This window comes from Ochotona princeps, chromosome 1 (genome assembly GCF_030435755.1).
Source record: "Ochotona princeps isolate mOchPri1 chromosome 1, mOchPri1.hap1, whole genome shotgun sequence".
Taxonomy (NCBI): Eukaryota; Metazoa; Chordata; class Mammalia; order Lagomorpha; family Ochotonidae; genus Ochotona; species Ochotona princeps.
In genome coordinates this window covers 27,672,385-27,691,655 of record NC_080832.1, presented here as the reverse complement: position 1 = coordinate 27,691,655, position 19,271 = coordinate 27,672,385, and the positions used below count along the sequence as shown (strand labels likewise).

The following is a 19,271-nucleotide window of genomic DNA, read 5'->3' as shown; positions in this document are numbered from 1 at the left end:
CAAATTAGAAACAAAAATTAAAAAAAAAAAAGAAAGAAAATATCTTGTTCATTGTTTATAGGGGATAGGACTAGTAAAAAAATTTACCTCAATTCAGGAAGTAGTACTCATTAGCAGCCTAGTTTATAATATTCAAAAACTTCGAGCCATATTGGATTCAGGAAGCTTGTACAAGTATACCTCCACTCTTATCAATGCAAGGATTGACTACTGGCTTCCCTACTTTAAAATGTGTAGATCTGGGAAAGAAGAAAGAGAGACAGGGAGGATTTTTTTTTTTTTAAGATTTCTTTATTTTTACTGGAAAGGTACATCTACAAAGAGAAGGAGAGACAGAAAGATCTTCCATCCGCAGGTTCACTCCTCAAGTGGCCACAATGGCTGGAGCTGAGCTGATTTGAAGCCAGGAGACAGGATCCAGGGGTTTTCTTACAGGTCTTCCATGTGGTTACAGGGTCCCAAGGCTTTGGACTGTCCTCTACTTTCCCAGGCCACAAGCAGGAAGCTGGATGGGAAATAGAGCACCCAGGGCATGAACTGATGCCCATATGGGAACCCAGAGAATTCAAGGTGGGGGTTTAGCCACTGGGATATCACACCAGGTCCAGGATGGAGGATTTTAGTAGGTGATGTTTCACAGATTTTAGGGGCAAAATAATGTACAGTAACCATTAACTTTAAATGACTACAAAATCAAAAAGAATTCCACTGAAGATATTGATTTGAAAGAAAATGCAATTATGTGATAGACTTTCTGGAGAGTTTGCTATGAAAATATCATAACAAAGGTTAGCCAGTCAGTAATCTAAGTACTCATAATGCACTTTTTAGCTGCATCAATGCAGCCCCCTGAGCAGTTGTTCAGTACCACAGCAGGGTTGACACATCACCTTGACATGTGCTTTAGGACAGGAGTGATCAACACACAACTGTACAAGGTTCGAATTAAAAGTGACTCTTTCCAAAATAAAGAGAATGGGTGGGGGACGCAGGGGAGTGGGGTTGCAGGTAATCAGTGCAAAGCCCATCCCTGGCTCCAGTAGCTCAGTAGTTCCTCAATGCAGTTACATAGAATTAATCAAATCCCAGGACGTTGGCTCAAAAGACACCTTCCAATTTGTTATGCAGATGTCTGCTTTTCTTCTCTCTGCACCAAGACCTGCCAAACTAGGTGCTGCAGAGAGCTGAGCAGCAGGGGAAGCCTGCCTGGAAGTACAGTCACAGGAGACTCCTCCCACAGGAGAGTTAAATTCTGAATGACAATTTTAGCAGTGGGGGTGTGGGGAATGGCTATGCTATATGTGCATATGAAAAGCTCAGGTGTTAGGCAAAAATTTCTAAGTTTTAACTATTAAAACCCCAAGAACATGATAGTAACTTGAACGTGATCCTAAAATTCATTAGACTAATCTCCCAAAACTAGCCAACATCTACACTTTTAGCTCCCACATCCCCAGAGTTGAAATAAATAGACTACTTCCACAAGTAAAAGGCTAAGAATTTTGCATCTTAATTAAGGTAATAGTGATGATACTAGTAGGAACATTGAACCTCACTTCTCAAAGATATGCCATATGTAAATTGGTCATCATTAACCCACTAATCCACCTGAACTTTTCCAAGCCCAAAAAGAGATAGGGAGAAATATAAATTACAGCCTGTCCCTTTGAGAATTTTTAATCACATCTGGAATTGAGGAATCAAGCACCAAATTTTTTTTTAAGAGTTATTCATTTTTATTACAGCCAGATATACAGAGAGGAGGAGAGACAGAGAGGAAGATCTTCCATTCGATGATTCACTCCCCAAGTGAGCCGCAATGGGCCGGTGCGCGCCGATCCGAAGCCGGGAACCTGGAACCTCTTCCGGGTCTCCCACGCGGGTGCAGTGTCCCAACGCATTGGGCTGTCCTCAACTGCCTTCCCAGGCCACAAGCAGGGAGCTGGATGGGAAGTGGAGCTGCCGGGATTAGAACCGGCGCCCATATGGGATCCCGGGGCCCTCAAGGCGAGGACTCCAGCCGCTAGGCCAGGCCGCCGGGCCCCAAGCACCAAATATTAAGCAACACTTTAAACTCATGTATTTTCATGTTAAGTCTGAAAAATTTAAAAATGTGTACATCATTATCAAAATGAATAAGTCCAATTTATAAAAATGAGTATCTTTTTTGTTCTTCTTTCTTTCTTAGCTGGTCCCCATTCTGCAGAGCTTTGCTCCTGAATGAAGATTATTTCTAAATCCTATTCATAATCCCAGACCTTCACCCTGTCCCTGACCTAATGGGGAAAGGGAATGAATCTTTTTGCCTCTATTTGAGTTGTGTCATTTTTCCTTTCCTTGTGCTCACTTGTTCGCTGCCCACTTTGAGCAAACAATACAGCACGTTAAGATGCATGTTGCCATGCAGCCAAATTATTATAGACATCAGCTTGACGGAAGAAGCATGGAAACAAGAATATAAAAGCAGATCATTATCAGCATAAAGAATGTCATAAATCAAAGAAAAGTGTACATTGTGATCATGTAAACCACAGATTTGTTAAAGCAGATTTGACAGGGTACCAATTTAGAGTGTGCAAGAAGCTTTTTTGTTTACATGAAATGCTTTAGTTCTCAGAACAGTCCAAATGGGAAACTGAGGCTAGTATTGCATAGATGGCTTATCCAATCACACAGCTAGGAAAAGGCTAAATGAGAAGACTTTGCGTAATGCTGGCACCTGAATATGTGTTAAGGAGTTCCTGGCTTTACTGCTTTGGGACAGAGTTGGGATTCTAACTCCATGTTTGTGATTCTAAGTCTAGGGTTCCTTGCACTTCAGACATATCCTTTGTGTTCCACTTCTTTAAAAAAGACCAAGTCCCTGAATTACTTTGGCTGCTCCTTTGGGACAGACCTTAGAAGGAGGATTGTCGTGCTGTTTCCTGAAACATTGTGTTGTGCCTAGTGCAGTTGTAGACTAGACAATAATGATTTGCTGAATGCATGAATGTAAATGAATGAGGCCAATGCTATGAGGTTGACTGCCACGCTAGGTTTTATTTTGTTCCTAAATAAACTCAGTCATACCCTAGTAGCATAGCGAACAGCTAATTTCCAAAAGAATCAATATCAGTGTAAATGGGAATGTGTGCAGGAGAATCTAATCGGCGATGAAACATGCTGTTGTGTGTGCATTTGGGCTCTTTGGATGATCTGGCTGAGACACCTTGTTTAATTGTTTTAATAATACTCATTAGGTTATATTTGACTAGATGCATAGTTTGGAATTCTTATTGATGAATTAAACATTTGCTTTCAAATTAAATACATACTTGAATAGTCACAGAGTAAAAAAGAAATTCAGGACTAATTCAAGGATGGTCAGTTAGGAAAGAATTAATGGGTCGTCTGGGATCAAGGATCCTTGAGCAATTAATTTAACCTCATATTCCCCTCTCCTTCCTGGTAGAAGAGCTTAGACTAGTATTCCTTGTCAAATGTGAAAGTCAAAGACATGCAAAAATTGAAGCAATACCTACCAACACTTTAGCTACTTAGCAATACCATTCACAGGTCATATGTCATGTGTGAAATCTGTCACACCTGTTCATTAAGCATTAAGCGAGTGTCTAATCCGTGCTGGGCATTGTAGCAGTGCCTGGGGTGGGAGTCAGGTACAGAGGTGATGAGAGAAGATCCGACCCATCTGTAAGTCAGCATGGTTCCTGGGCCACTGCCAGAGCTCAAGCATGGAGTACTGGTTTTGCCAGCCAGCCCTCAAGGAGCTCACTGACAAATGAAAAGACGGAGCTGAAAACAAGGACATACTGTGTGACTCTCACCAAGATAGGCAAAGGCAGGGGTCTGGGACAGTGCCCAGGTGTGGAGGCCTACCACATCTGTGGGGCACAGCGGCTGTTAACAAACCATGTCCTCACTTTCTGCATGGTCAGCCCATCCTCAGGAGCTAATTACATTACCCATTTGAAAAAAAAATCTTTATTGAGATATAATTGACAAAAAAATTTTATCTACTTAAGTTGTACGCATGATGTTTCTATTTGAAAATAGTTACCAGAATCAGGCAAGTTAAAGTGGCCGTCACGTTCTTTTCCTTTTCTGACTTACATCATAGTCATTTTTAAAAATATATTTCATATCTCCCTGGTTATTTAATAAATTTCCCATCAACATCCCTTTGCCCAGTCCAAGCTAAGTCCTCATTAAATATCATTTAATTAATTATAATTGTTGAATGAAAAGTATATTCTTTTTAAATACAATATATGGGATATGATCTGATTTAACAAATCTGTTAATGTGGCAAAAGTACCAAAATACTTCATAATTCAGTAGCTTTTTATGCTGGGATTTGTTTTGGTGTGTAGCAGCGGGCTATTAGTAGTTTAGCATTTCTCTGAAAGTGCAGCTGCATTAACATTGAATCTGTTAAGGAAAAACATAAACAGATTAAACAAATGCTTTTTTTAAAAGGCCAAATTATTTATTATAATTTTCTCTGTGCAAGAGGAGCCAAAACTCACCAAACCATAGGTCATAAAAACACATTGGTTTTCTATCTCATCAATGCCAGAGCTACCCACCTGCTTCTCTGTTGGTGGCCAGTTCATGAGATGCCAGGCTGAGGACAAGCCTGCAACAGGAGAAGGCAGCCTCGGGCCACATAAGCACTAGTCCCGTTCCCTCAGACATGGGACCTCATAGGGGACCAAGCATCTGTTGAAACGTGAGGGTCTCAATGGAATTTTGAGTGGTCCCCTTACCTCATCCTGACCCCTTTCTCAGCTGCCTTGGGTAGTTATCTGCACCTTCCCATTTGACACCTTCCCTGAGGACTTTGTGCTGCAGCTAAGACAATGAACTCCATTGATTTCCCTATTTTTCCCTAAAGCAAGTCAGTCCCAGGGCCTCTAAAGCACTGTTGCCACCGGGTTGAGCTTCAGGGTCAGTCTTTTTGGAGGATTGTCCCTGATATCCTGACAAGTTAGGGGCTTCTCCGTGCTCTTACTGTACTCTTCATTTTCCTTTATGACATGAGTTTCCATTGTATCCTCCAAAATGTAGTAAGCCCACTGGAAACAGCAATCGTATTTGTCACTGCTTTATGCCTTGTACATGGTAAATACTCAGCAAAGATTTGTTGTGAATGAATGAATAAATAAATGCAAGAAATAATCCAATATCATAGGCTTACAAGGACACTGAAAGAGTGTACACACACAGTTGCATTTATACCTGAGCCTTACATCATTCCAAAGCCCGAGACCCTCAAGAGGATAATGTCATATGAGTGGAAACCTTTACCTGAACTTGTCTGGGGCTGGGAGGACATGAAGGCAGCTGCCTGAGATTGCTTTTCCTGCTGAAACCTGGGCTTGGAAAATTTTGTCAGTTTGCTTTGAAGATGTCATACATACTTGTTGCTAACCCATTTTTCCTGCATAATTAGGTATCAGTAAGTTTATCAAATTGGACGCTTGCTTCACAAAATCACCTTGGAGAGTAAGTCACGGGAAAATGGCATGATGCGACTGAAGTCATCATCATCTTTTTCTTTCACATGAGGAGACATGCTAATATTTGCTATGAGTGTCAGGCTCCTTTACAAAAAGACGTTGGACTTGATGAACTACTTTGTAAACTTATTGCTCCAATGTAGTTCATAATACTCTGGGCATCAGAGGGTGGAAAGGTTTTATTGAGCATCTGACTGATTCCCAGAAGGCAGGAACATTGCAACTTCAATTCCAGTTTTAAAAGAGACCAAGGTGCTCATAAGGAACTGGGGTGTGGGCTTGGGGAAGGGACTGGAGGATGGGGATGGAGCCAGCAGGGGCATGTGGGGACCTGGAGGCTTGTGCCCAGGCAGGTAGAGTGAGCCTAGGGATTTCCCCAAGTGCTTGACCCCAGGGCCTGGGCAGGGTCATGGGTGGGAGAGTGGAACCCGGTGGAGATGAACTATGGATTGATCATGGAAAGAGATTAAGGAGATGTGGGGGAGGAAGGACTGCTGAGGGAGTATGTTGTAAGAAATGACTTCTGAAAGACTCCCATCCACAGGGCTACAGTGCTTGCAGGTAAGCAAGGGGGCTGAGGTAGAGCAGTTTGGAGAGGGGAAGCCGCAGGACTTTTGTGGGCCAGACAGGTGCACCAGCATATGTGGGAGACCTGAGCTGGGCTAGTTAGCTAAAGCAAGAACTGGGGGCCTACCTTGCAGGGCTAGATCACAGTACCTGCCAGTGAGAGTTGGAGCAGGGGATGGATAAATTTAGGCTGGGCTATGACACCAACCAGCACAAGAGAGAACCAGGTCTGCGGGCAGATTCTGTGGGGGATAGGTGGACCCACCCCTGAGGAACTGCGATTTCTGGTGGTTTGCTGAAGAGGTGAGGGTGGTGACAGGCTGAGCTAGGCATGACCATGGAACCCTCCAACACTTATGGGTACTGGGGTTGGGAATAGGCCGGGCTGCTCCAGACTGCAACACCTGCAGGCACACCCAAGAAGAGGGTGTGAGGCAGGCCAGCTCATACAAAGGCTGGGACAGATTGGGCAGACTACACTTAGTGGGGGCGTAGCACCCACTGGCACATATGAACTCAGATCTCTGAGTCTGGAAGTGTGCCTAGTAGGGGAACTTGAGAAACTCTCCTGGTGGGCTGTGGTTCTTGCTGGTGAGCATGTGATTCAGGCCTAGGTGTTGGTCAGGCCAGGCAGGGCAGCTCCACCCACTAGAAAGTGTGTGAGATGATTCTGGAAGGGGGGTGGACCGGGCATGGCCAGGTCAACCTTAACTTACTGGCAAGTGCAGGAGCCAGGCTGGAGTGCAGGTCCTGCTGTGCTAGGCTATCACATCTACCGGGTTTTTTTTTTTATCAGCCAGGAATGGGAGCAAACAGGGCAGGGCTAGGCTGCAGCACCCACCAGTGAGAGTTGGCACTGGAACAGGTCATGACAAGTGAGGCTGCAGCATCTGATGACAAAGGCCAAGACGATGGATGGGCTATGATGAGCTGGGTCAGGGCAACCACTGGCACTTGCAAAAACTGTGGCTGGGAACAGACCTGGTTAGAGAGCTAAGGGGAAACCCAAATTGGGTCATGATTCCCACTGGTGAGCATGAGAGTCAGAATAAGGACAGTGATCTGAGTTGCACATGACTACAATGTCCCTTAACATGGACATTAACTAGGTCTGGGGTATTCCAGACTGGGCTTGACTCCAGCATTCACTGGGGCTTGTGAAAGCCAGGGAGGGTGTGGGATGGACTGAGCTAAGTCTCAGTACCCGCTGAACCACATGAGAGCTGTGTCGGGGTATGGACCAGGTGTGGCAGCACCCAACAGTAAGACCCAGAATGGGTGTGAGCCTATTGGGCAAGGCCACTGCTCCTGCCAGGACAAAAGGTGAACTAAGTCAGTTTGGGCCAATGACCAATGGGTCAGGGCATGAAATCTGACACTGGGAAGAGACCTGATAGAGGAGCTTGGGGAATTCCTCTCTCAAGATGCAGCTCCTGCAGGTAAGCACAAGAACCAAGACTGGGAGCAACCTAGACCAGGCCAGATTACAATACCTGCTAGCATAGGAGTGGGTCAGGTGTGGGGGTGGGCCAGGCTGGGTCAGTGCATAACACCCATTGGCAGATGTGAGAACCAGGATGGGGTGCAGAATAGGTGAGACTGAGCTGCAAAAGGGCCAGGACTAGGGGCTGGTTGGGCTGGGCTAAGCTGCAGCATCCACCAGCATGAGCTGGATTTGGGTGTAGAATGGGCCAGCCCAGGCTTCAGCATACACTGGCATGCCATGTGGCAAGGTGCCTCACTGGCAAGGTGAGGCATTCCATGCCAGATGGACTCATCACCCACCAGCACATGCAAAACTTGGGGCGAAGAGGTGCGAGTCTAGAACGGGGACAGCACAAGCTCCCCTGCTCGGCCACTGCTGCCACATGAGCATGAGAACTGGGACCAGGGGCAGACCAGGCCAGGCAGGGCTTCAACCTCTATTGGTCTGCATATGAACTGGGTTGGGGAACAGCCAGGCTCGGCTAACCGACTGTACTCACTGGTGCATGCATAAGCTAGAGGAAGTATAGGCTGGTTGGGTTTCCCTGCAGCATCAGCTGGCAAGTGCTGGGCCTGGGGGCAAATCCTTTCAAGCTAGACCGCAGAACCAACTGGGAATTGCAAGATCCAGGACTGGCAATGTCCCAGTAATGAAACTGTGAGCACCCCCTGGTGGGCTTCAACTCTCACTTGTGAGCGTAAGAACCAGGTCTGGGGGCAGACCTGGCTCAAAAGAGGATGATACCCACGGACATGAGTGTGGCTGGATAGTGGAGTCAGTTGAGTTAAGCTAAGCTTCAATGCCCATTGGCATGTATGAGAGCTGAATGGGATATAGGACAGACTGGACCAGTCTGCTGCACATACTGGCAAGCACAGGAACCAGGACTAGGGGCAAGCCTAGTGAGGGTTATTGGGAGTTGCTCCTACTAGGCTGCAGTTACCACTGGAGTACATGAGGGCCAAATGTGTGGTGGGCAGGGTTGGACTGGGCCACAGCACATATTGGTTTATATAAGAGACGGGGCTGGAGAGAGAAATGACCCAGAAGTTGCAACTACCAGTGTGTACATTGGCTGATGTGGGTGACAGACAGAGCCAGACCCCATACTGGCAAGCACACACAAAAGTCAGGTCTGGGATCACTTCAGATGAGGTTTCTTTGGGAATACCCCTGAGTGAACTGCTGAACTCAGAACACGAACCACGGGGAGACTCACTGGGTCTGTGGTCAGACTGTGGAGTGCATGTGTCAGAACAACCTCCTCAGTGGCTTAGACAGAGAAGTGGACAGCATACCCAGATGCACACGGAGAATTTGGTAGTCCATTGAATCCTCCTGCAGAGGACATCTGGTACCATAGCAGAGGAAGGAGGGCAGAACAAATTTGTCAACTACCCCAGCCAAGCTTGACAGCAAATTTCTGGGCAGTTTGAGACTCTACAGTGGACTATGCTAGACAATACACCTTAGAAGTATTTCTTCATCCTTAGATCTGTGAGATCGACAACATTTCAGAATTATCTAAATGACTTGAACAGTACCCTCAGAACATGCTCCACACTGGGGACCCTGGGATATCAGATGGCCATTCTCCATCCATGGGACTGAGACAGTTAGGAGGCTGGATGTGACCTCTCTCCTTATCTCCCCTCTTCCCCCATAACACAAGAAAAAGAAAAATTTGGAAACAATGGTTTCACCTACTTTCCCCTAATCCTTGAGCTTTCCAATCCTAATCTACTATGTAAACATCATCCAAAAGAACATTTTTTTTAAAAAGCATATCAAAGATGCTGTTCCAGATCATCTCACCTCCTTTCACATTCCCTGAAGCTGGACACACTGCATTCCAGAAGAACCAAACCAACCCAAACAGCCAAACAATAAGTCCAGGGCACATCACTGTCTACTACGTAATTTAAATTTTTATGATTAAGGATATCAGGTCCAACTGAATTGTGACAATGTGATGTTTTCATCTAAATATGGAAATCTTTTTAAAAGTCTGAGTAGGTGTCAATTTTATAAAGATCAACTTTCTAGAGGAGTGGTTGTCATGAAATAGTTAATAGTTCTGCTGTAAACCACCAAGGTATGTTGTTTATATATTTTATCAATTCTTAGTAATAACGTGAAAACAGCATTTCCCCCTGCAATCTTCGGAGTTCTAAGTTGGGGTTTACAATCAGGTCATCAATTTCACACACCAGTGCTGAGTGCTGCCTCACAGCATCTCACAGTCCACTGGTTCCAAAGAGGCTGTTCTCTTTTAAGTTGTTTCCAGGCATGTGACTCCCTCCTTATCTTTAGTCAATCCAAAAGGAAGAACTCTTGTGGCCATAGGGCAGAGTGACCATACTAGTCCCTCTAAACAGACTCCACCCAATTTGCTCCTGAAGGCAGAAATTTGATTGCCCTCAACTGCAAGAGCAAAGGTACCTCCAACTTTCCTGTCTGCTCTTCGGATTTGGTTAGATCCTTTTAAAAGGCATGTCCTAGGGCCTTGGAATACACTGTGTGGGAAAGATGGGAAAATTCTTAACGAATTCCTGGGCAGAAAAGAAAACCTTCTTGAGGATGTTCATTTACAAAGCTGTGGTTTTCTTATAGCATCCATAAATTATGAAAATGCAAAGCCCTTAGAGAATGTAGCACTCAGAATAAATTAGTAGAGTAGGCTTGGCTTGAACAACAGAAACAGAAAGATATTCATCTCTCACTGGGCAAAGGCAAACTGGTAACAAAAAACAGATATCCAGGACAACAGGGAAATTTTTAAATTGTCAAGTATGCAACGTATTCTGTTATATAAAGTGCTATGATAAATGTCCTTTTTCAAAAATGCTGTACATCACTTAGCAACCAGAGCTGGGGATGGAGCTCAAAGCCAAAGTAAGAGAAGTAGGAATTCTGCTGAAGTCTTTGTCAAGGGTCTCATGAGAATTCCTTCAGGTGATGAAAATATCTTCCTCCTTCCTTCATGGCAGTGTTCTGTATCAATAACTCAGAGATGTGCATAAACTATTTCATCTTAAAACAACTTTGCCTGAATACTTCACCCAACCTTTTCCATCAAACCAAACAATAGCAATTCTGAGTGAAACTTCATGAAGTTGATATTTCTCTGCCCTAACCATGTGCCTTTGTTTTCCACTACGCATCCTTACTTCCTCACTAGACTTTTTGGAAATCTGTACACTCAAACCCTGGCATAAATACTTTTCATTAAATGATAAAAACCCGTAACTGCAGAGGACATTTCATTCAAGGCATGAGTAAGTAGCAATATGAAGGATTTCTATACACAAAGCACACCTGGAGTTAGAGTTATAGCTTTCCGCCCCATCCCCCGCCTGCTTTGCTGTGTATTCCATTTCAACTATTGTAGATGTGATTTTGGCCAGCAATGCATGTTGTTATAGATGTGGCTTCCTATCTTAACCAGGGAGGTGTTTTTCAAGTTGCTGGAAGTGAGCCGCCAAGTATTTCCCACACATTCAGACCCTGTTTTTTCAACACAGTGTGGATCATTAATTGGAGTTTGCATAATCTACCGCCAAATAGCAAGCATTCCTTTGGAATGAGTGGAACACGCGTTTCCCTTCCAGAGTCAATGAAAAGAGAAGGTCGGGGAAGGGGAAAAGCAGCAAACAATGATCTAATTAATGTAAAAGGAACCGGGTTTCTGGTTCTTGATTTTTTTCAGAAGAAAAAAAGAAATGGAAAGAATCTGAAAGGAAAGTTGATGATTTATGTTGTAATCGGGAAAAAAAAAAAAAAAAAAAAAACAGTTCGGGGGCTAGCTACCCACAGTGCATTCATTGATACAAACCAGGAGGGACCACTGGTAGCAAGTGTGAATCCACCTTTGCCCGGAATGAGGGGCTCCGAGGGCTGGGAAGCACACAGCCAAGTGAGACTCCACTGACCAGATCCAGAGGAGTCGCACAGGAACCAGAGGAGGAAGTCCTGTGGCTTTCCCTTCACTTCATTTCTTGAAATAAAGCATGGCTTAAAACTGTCTTGGAATCGCAAGACTGGCATTTTCTATATAGAGCCAATCTTGAAGGCATTCAAAAAGGCAAGGAGTATTTTATTGTCAACCATGTTTCTAAGGAATACTTGACCAAATGAGTAGAAAACAAGCTTTTTGAATGAATCATTCCCAGCGTTTTTGAGAACCCAAATTCATAAGATACTATTGTAAAATATGAGACATGATCTTTAATCTGGGTTTATTGTTAATTACTAGGTTTTAAAAAGTCACTATAGCTTCAACAAGTTATAACTTGAGATGCATTGCTTTGGTTAAAATAGCACAAAAATTTTGTGTTGAAAAAACTCAAAACAATGAATGAGTACTTGAAGAATCACAGAAATGTCCAGCCTTCTTCTATCTATCTATAATCTGAAACACCATAGTGTTATGCACACACCGTATCTGAACCAAACTTAACCCCCGAAGTCAGAAAACTAAAAAAAAAAGTTTAAGTAATACAAATTAAGAATTTGCCCCAGCAGTCAACTCTTCTGAGGATTTATATTAAGTTCTAGGCAATTAAATAAAATATAGTTAAATACAATATGCTATATTTTAAAGAATACAGCCTTTAAAAATTAAAAAGCAAAATGCAAAAGAAATTTAAGAAACAGTCTAACCCTTTTTAAATGCAAAAACTAGCTGATGAATGTAACATTTGGATGAGATGCCAGCAAAATTTCATTACCAGGAAATGAGCCCTTAAGTTCCAATTGAACAGAAGATAGTCCATTGCGTTTTAGTTCCTTTAGGTTAAAATTGATAGATGGTATTAAGATGAATTATCAATTATTCCTATTGGCTTTGAGTTAGATTATCTATTAATCTCTGTGAGTTTATTCCCTATGAATACCCACTACATTTATGTTTTTTTATGATATATGTTTTTTACATATATATGTAAAACATATATATGTTTTTTACATTTTATATGACTACGTTCATACAAATTGCCACTCTTTCACAATAAATATTAGAATAATTTTCAATGTCTGATGGAAGATAATAACAATGAAGGGTGCTATAATCTACATTTTTATTTTTAAAAAATCAGTAATTGATTCAGTAATTTAAACACTCATTGATGCCTAAGTCTATTTACTTTTAAAATGAAATTGTTATCTGCTTTAAGATGCTTGCTATACTCTCATCATTGACCATGACACTGTGATTTCATTTTAAATTTTCACCACTGTTGACATTTTTATTTTCATCAAGCTAAACAGCAATGGATGTTCCTACATGTTGGCATTAAATACAAAAGCTTCAAGTAAAAAAATTAGACCGAGACTGTGACTCAGTAGGTAAAGTCATCAGCTGTGATGCAGTCAGTCCACATGCTTGGGCCTGGAAGAAAAGCCTGCTGCTGGCTTTTGCCTGGCCCAGCTCTGACCCTTGCAGTTATGTGGGGAGCGAATTAGCAAATGGAAGCTCTTTCTCTCTACCCCATCCCATTCTTCCTCTTGCTCTCTCTCAGGCTGGCTGTCTCTCTAACTCCCCATCCACCCCCTCTGACTTTCCAGTACAATTAAATACATCTTTTTAAAAAGAGAGAAAGAAGTAAAACAAGCTTCTGCTAAAGAGGACTCAAACCCCAATTCTTGCTCAAAGAGGACAATTGAAATTCTTGTGGAAGTTTTAAACAGGGTCGGCAGCCCCTCAAGTGTCCTACTTTTCACCCAGCTCAGCATTTCTCAGCTGAGCCGGAACAAGAAGCACTGTGATCCCTGTGGTAGGCTGTTGCCCAACTGTTCCAAACCCACGCTGGGACCGTGAAGCACCAGGAATCTCATCAGAAGCCTTGACCCCAGGAGGTTTCTAGTGAGATTTCCAAACCAGAGAGGTTTGGAAAAGATCACCTAGACCCTTCGACTCCCTCTTGACTTGTCCATCTCTATTTCAGTTTCACACCCTCCCCAAAGAGGTCTGACTACTTTCAGTACAGCTGCAAAGTTAATGTGCCATTTACCCTGCAAAAAACTTGGCTTGGGCCAGTCAGGATGGTACAGTTGAACAACCTAATAAATATATTGAAAATAACCAGTGAAAACAAAATTACAGAGATTGCTTTGTAGCTCTGCTGCCGTAGTCTCTCCAGCCAACCCTGGACTTCACCTCAACGCTGGCTGTGCAAAGTTCAGATCCACTGCAGCTTCAGGACGCTGAGACAAGAGGAATGGAAACATGCTGTACACACCCAGTAAATCAAGTTTAATTGCAAAGTTTTGGGGATTTTATTTTTGAAGTGTTAAAAAGGAGACAGATCATTCATCCCACAATCACAGAAACACCGAGAACTTGAACTTCTTAGTCTCAGTTTTCTCATTGGGAAAATGATATTTAGAATACATCCATTTTATTGAGATGAGACCAGGGCAATGCTTTACCAGGTACACAGCTCAGTAGGAACTACATACTCATATGTCTTTGCTTCTTTAAAAAAATATGTATCAAGCATCTGTTATATAGCCAACAAAATAATGGGTCTTGAATATGCATTGGTGGGTTAAAACAAATAAATTTCCTGCCTTCAGGGATACTACAATACTAACGGAGAAACTACAGAACAAATAAGGAGAGGGAGCAAGAGATGCAGAAATGGAAAGAGACAGAAATTGTCTTAGCTTCTATGAAGGAACAGAACAGAATTCAGTGATGGGTAATCATGGGGAGATGGATAATAGAGTATATAACATTAGCTAATACTTTCACTTTTTCCATTGCTCCTAAGAAAGAAAAGACATATCTTGTGATAATCACAATTTAGTTTAAATCAGCTTTAGCCTAAGTTCTTTGAGAAGACCATTGCCACTATGCAAGATAGAGTTTCAAACAGCAGGTGTTACCACGGAGGACTTTTGTGGACATGGATAGCCTGGATAACTTTCCACTTGTCATTACATTTCCTTTTCTGAGAAAGGTCACCAGAAAGGTTTTGACAGAGTGATGCCACTGATATTTAGAATCCTGGCTGTCTTGATCCTTTTCAATTGAGCTGCATGTGCGATGGAAACTGGTCTGGTTGCCATGGTGGATAATGTCCTGATGACAGACAGAGATCAGGTGTCCATGTTGGATCTCTCAGACCTGTCAGCAGCTCTTGATCAAGCTGATCATGTGGTTTTCATTGGCTCACCTGTACATTCTGATGGGAACAGTTAAGTGCCACTCAGCATACCCTCCTCTTCTTGGTGAAACTCCAGGGAGCAGTATTGCTTGTGACAGTTCTGTGGAATGGTGGTGGGCTGTTCCACCTACATGGCCTTTTTGTCTGTCTTCAAATGTGTTGATGGACCATCTGAAATGATGATGTTGACAGGGGTGGCTGCACTTAAGTCGGCCTCATATTTCACATTCTAGGTCATGGTTGCCATTTCTGTAGCTTGGTATCGTGCGACTAGGAACATAGTCAAAGCTCCATCTGAATGATACTAATGGGAACATCCCAAACTCAGTGTGCTAGCTCCATGCTTCAGATACCCTGCCCTACAATGGGTCCTGAGGTCCTAGACACTAAAGATTCTTCTTTTTGCACAAAGAATGCACTTGAGTTGATTAGGTAGAAAATCTTTTTTTTTTTCAAGTCTCAAAGTTAAGGGCATCTGCATTACTTTGAACCACCATGACAAAACATCACTGATCTGTTTTAGAGGCAGAAAGCCAATATCAAAGTTACAGCAAGGTTGCTTTCTTACAGATGTTCAGTTTCTCCCTGTGTCTTCATAAGGTCTTCTCTTTGTGCCTTTCTGCATCTCTATCTGAGCAGTAAAGAATGTCATGTTTTTAACTGGCAAGCGCTTGCCTTATCAATGACAAACTAATTCTGGGTGAAGCAGGGTAGCAAATTGCGATTTGGAGCACCTACAATGCCTATTGCCCAATGGCAGTCTTCTTGCTTGGTGACATCTTTTGACCCGAATTACTCTTTTCTCATATCCCTCTTTTTGGAATACCTTCTACAAGTGTGACTCTAGAGAATGGTTCTCATTGTTGACAAAAGTTACCATGTTTCCTTAACCAACCCTTATGAAGCAATGCCTCAAGGGAAGGGGGTGTGACCGGGCAGAGGTCCAGAAAGCCAACTCCGCCCCTGATTACCTCAGTCTTTTATCTGGAAATTTGGTATGTCTCTTCTGTATCTCAAAGCCTGCATCCATGCAGGGATGCTTTATTCTGTGTTGATTTTTCAATAGGGTTCACATATATGTGCTAGGCTTAAAATACCTGTTTATCCAAAAACTCATGATAGGAAAACAATAACACAAAGAACACAGATCAAAGAATGGAAAAGTGGACATATGGCTGATGGAAAGTAGACAGGAGGGTAGTGACTTGCATTTTGGTGTCACTAATTGTTTGCTCAAGGGAAAAACCTTGGCAAGGTGAGCTGATTTGTGCCCCAGCTCTCTTTCGCACCCCATGCATCTAAGCAAAGACTCTTCTCACCTTCTGATAGAACATTGCATTTTATTCTAAAAAAAAAAAGAAGAAGAAGAAGAAGAATCCAAGATTCTGCACCCAGGGAGAAGCAGCATTCTCAGGTCAAGCAAAAGACAAGACATGTATCCTTCCCTTTTCTGTGGCCAGCAGTCACCCAGGGCAGAGACCTGACACTGTTTCCATGTGTTCACTAAATGACCCAAGTGCCTCTCAATCCCAGCATAAGTGAAGGCAGGATAGGAGGAGGCAGGATAGGTAGGAGTTGCTGACATTTTTCTTTCTGTATATCCTGGGTCACAGGGCTTCTAGAGGGTTCTTGTCAGCAAAATCAGACCCAAGGAACGAGAGACAGAAACCTACACACAACAAGAAGCGCGAGAGAGAAACGAGAATCCAACAAGAAAAGAGAGAGCAGGAGCAACACAGTGACAAACGGCTACAAGAAGCAGATTCACAGCACCAGTGACCTGATGAGAAAAGCCTGAATTCCTTAGTGCAGGGCAGCACTGGGTCTGACATTATTTCAAACAGAAATGAAAAAGGTGTCCAGTAAAGGAAAGGAAGGGAAACATAGCTTCCAAATGTGGCTCAGATGTAAGCTATCAAGACTGTAATAATGCATATGATTCAACCCCGAGCTATGATAACCCAGGAATGAACAGCATGGGTATGGGGAAGAGCAAAGAGGAAGGATGGTTCCGAATGCTAATTCCTAGTCATCTGTACTGCCTAACAGGGAAAACCTTAACATAGTAATATAAATGTTTAAGAAGATTGATTTATTTTTGTGGGAAAGGAAGATTTACAGAGAGAAGGAAAAACAGAAAGATCTTCCATCCTATGCTCACTCCCCAAATGGCCACAATGGCCAGAGCTGAGCCAATCTGAAGCCAAGAGCTTCTTCTAGGTCTCCCATACAGGTGTAGTATCCCAAACAGTTGGGCCATCCTCCACTATTCTTAGGCCACAGTCAGGGATCTGAATCAGAAATGGAGTAACCAACACACAAACAAGTGCTCATATGGGATGCCGATGCTTACATGTGAAGGATTAACCAGCTGAGCACTGCACTGGCCCCCAATATAAATGTTATTTAGAAATATGGAGGTAAATACTGTCACAAAAAAAATATGAGACTGCTGAAAGTAATTACAAGTGAGGTATACAATAAGGACTGGGTGGTAGGGAGAAAGCAGGGTGCTTTTTCATTCTTGTAAATCTTGAAACATTAGTTGACTTTTTAATTTACACATAATATTGTTCAGATGAAAATTAGATTTCAAATATAAGATTAATTTTTTCCAAAGAAGTACATATTTCAGCATTTCTTTTTAGATAAGTATTTTTAATGAATATTCCTCTTAAAGACTTTGAGGGTTTCCAAAAAGCATAAATTTATGAAAGTAAATCTTTAACATTATTAGGGCATTTTGTATAATTCCTATATGTGTACTGCTTGTTTCAAGAGGTCTCACGCATCTAGGGTTTGGTTTGTTTTGTTTTTATTTAAATGTACAGCGTTTTTATCCTCTTGTTGTTTGTTTAAAAGCTGTGCTACTTGAACATGAAGTGTTTGGAAGTCTCTTCTGGCTCACATGGATGCATAGTTTTCCATGATCACTTAAAGTCCTATGGAGTCATCCATTGCTAATTCAAACCTGGACCAGCTGCCTGGATCTAATCTCTTCCCAGGGTGAACTGAGGTCAGCTACTGGATGGAATGTTCAGTTCAGCTGAATGTGAGCTCAGTGCCAACTGCATGTAAACTGAGTACTCTAAGAGTGCCAGCGATAAATCGAGGAAAGTGAGATCACATGAGGTTGACATCTCAGCCCTGGCCTATGGTTCTCTTCTACAGGAATATTAAGCAAAGAACTGTAAGTCAGCTACAAAGAAGATAAGGCTTTGCACTGTAAAAGACAGCATTCAAAGGATTGACTCATTAGGAGAAATAATCACCACCTCATTTAGTGCTGAATGTGAGCAGCATTCATCTTTGGATAGATATTTCATGAGTAGCTTTATGTGTTCTTGGAGTGACTTCCTAACATGTAACTAAGACCAGACATCCTTCTCCATGATTTGACTTAGAGAAGATGGACCCACCTCATCTGGACATTGCCCCTTTACCCTCTGCCCCAGCTAGATCCATTGTAGTCCCCACCTAACTAATCCCCTCTAAAAAATAAGCAAAAGCAGTGTTAAAGTAGACCTCAATACCTGAACATCCGAGTTCCTGATGATTGATGAAACCACCCAAGTTTGTTATAATGTAAATGACCATGAAAAATTTTTTGCTTATGATGAGGAAAAGGAACTTACACATAAAGGATTTTTTAAATATTTTAAATCTTTGAATTTTTTGATTGCTGATTTTTAAATTAAATTTAAGCTAGTGAAAAGATAATAAAATTTCAGTTTCAATTATGTGCAAAAACTTGTCCCAGTCCCCAAATATCTTTTCAGGGGAGAGGAGAACAGCATAAATTATATCACAATAGACAACTTAGCTTATGTTTTTAAAGTGCATAAGCATTTTTAATTTAATGTTGAAATATGTCATTCATTCAGATTCATAATATTTAGAAATCTATATATATGTCTCTTGCAACTATAGTAAATAAAATAGAATGTGTGAAATAAAAAGCAGCCCAGATCTTATTACTCAGAGAAAAAAAATATTTTGTTAATATCTTCCCAGATATCTTCGCATGGACTTTTAATTTTACATGAATAATGTTATACTCTACATACTTCTGTCTAACTTGAGGATCAAAATACTCTTAAATGATTAAACTTTGTCAGGCAATACTGTAACTTTTTTCTCTTTTAAAAAAAATCAATGTGTATATCTAATATTCTTATTTGACAATTAAGACCATATCTTCACTGTTCAATACAGTAGTCAGTACCTTCTGTGGTTATTTAAATGTAAAGTAATGAAAAGTGAATCAGGTTAAAAACTCAAGCTGCTGAGTACACTGTCCGTGTTTCAAGGATTCAGTAAGCTATGGCTGACAGCTACAGCAAAGCTTTCAACACCACAGGAAATTCTACTAGATGATACTCTTCAGATGCAGACCAATTGAAGATTGAGATCTCATTTATACACCTCAATTTTTCAAGCACCTTGACTTTGAGTGTTGGCGACATCATATAGGATAAAATTGCAATCATAGCAGGCATAAGTCATGACTCAGACATCAATCTCAGGGTT

At 42.1% G+C, this 19,271-nt stretch overlaps 1 protein-coding gene across 2 annotated transcripts in view; it reads left to right on the top strand.

The window, feature by feature from the left end:
* The window catches only part of PDE7B (phosphodiesterase 7B), a 361,787-nt gene that overhangs the window by 223,510 nt on the left and 119,006 nt on the right, over positions 1-19,271 (top strand). The window lies entirely within an intron of this gene.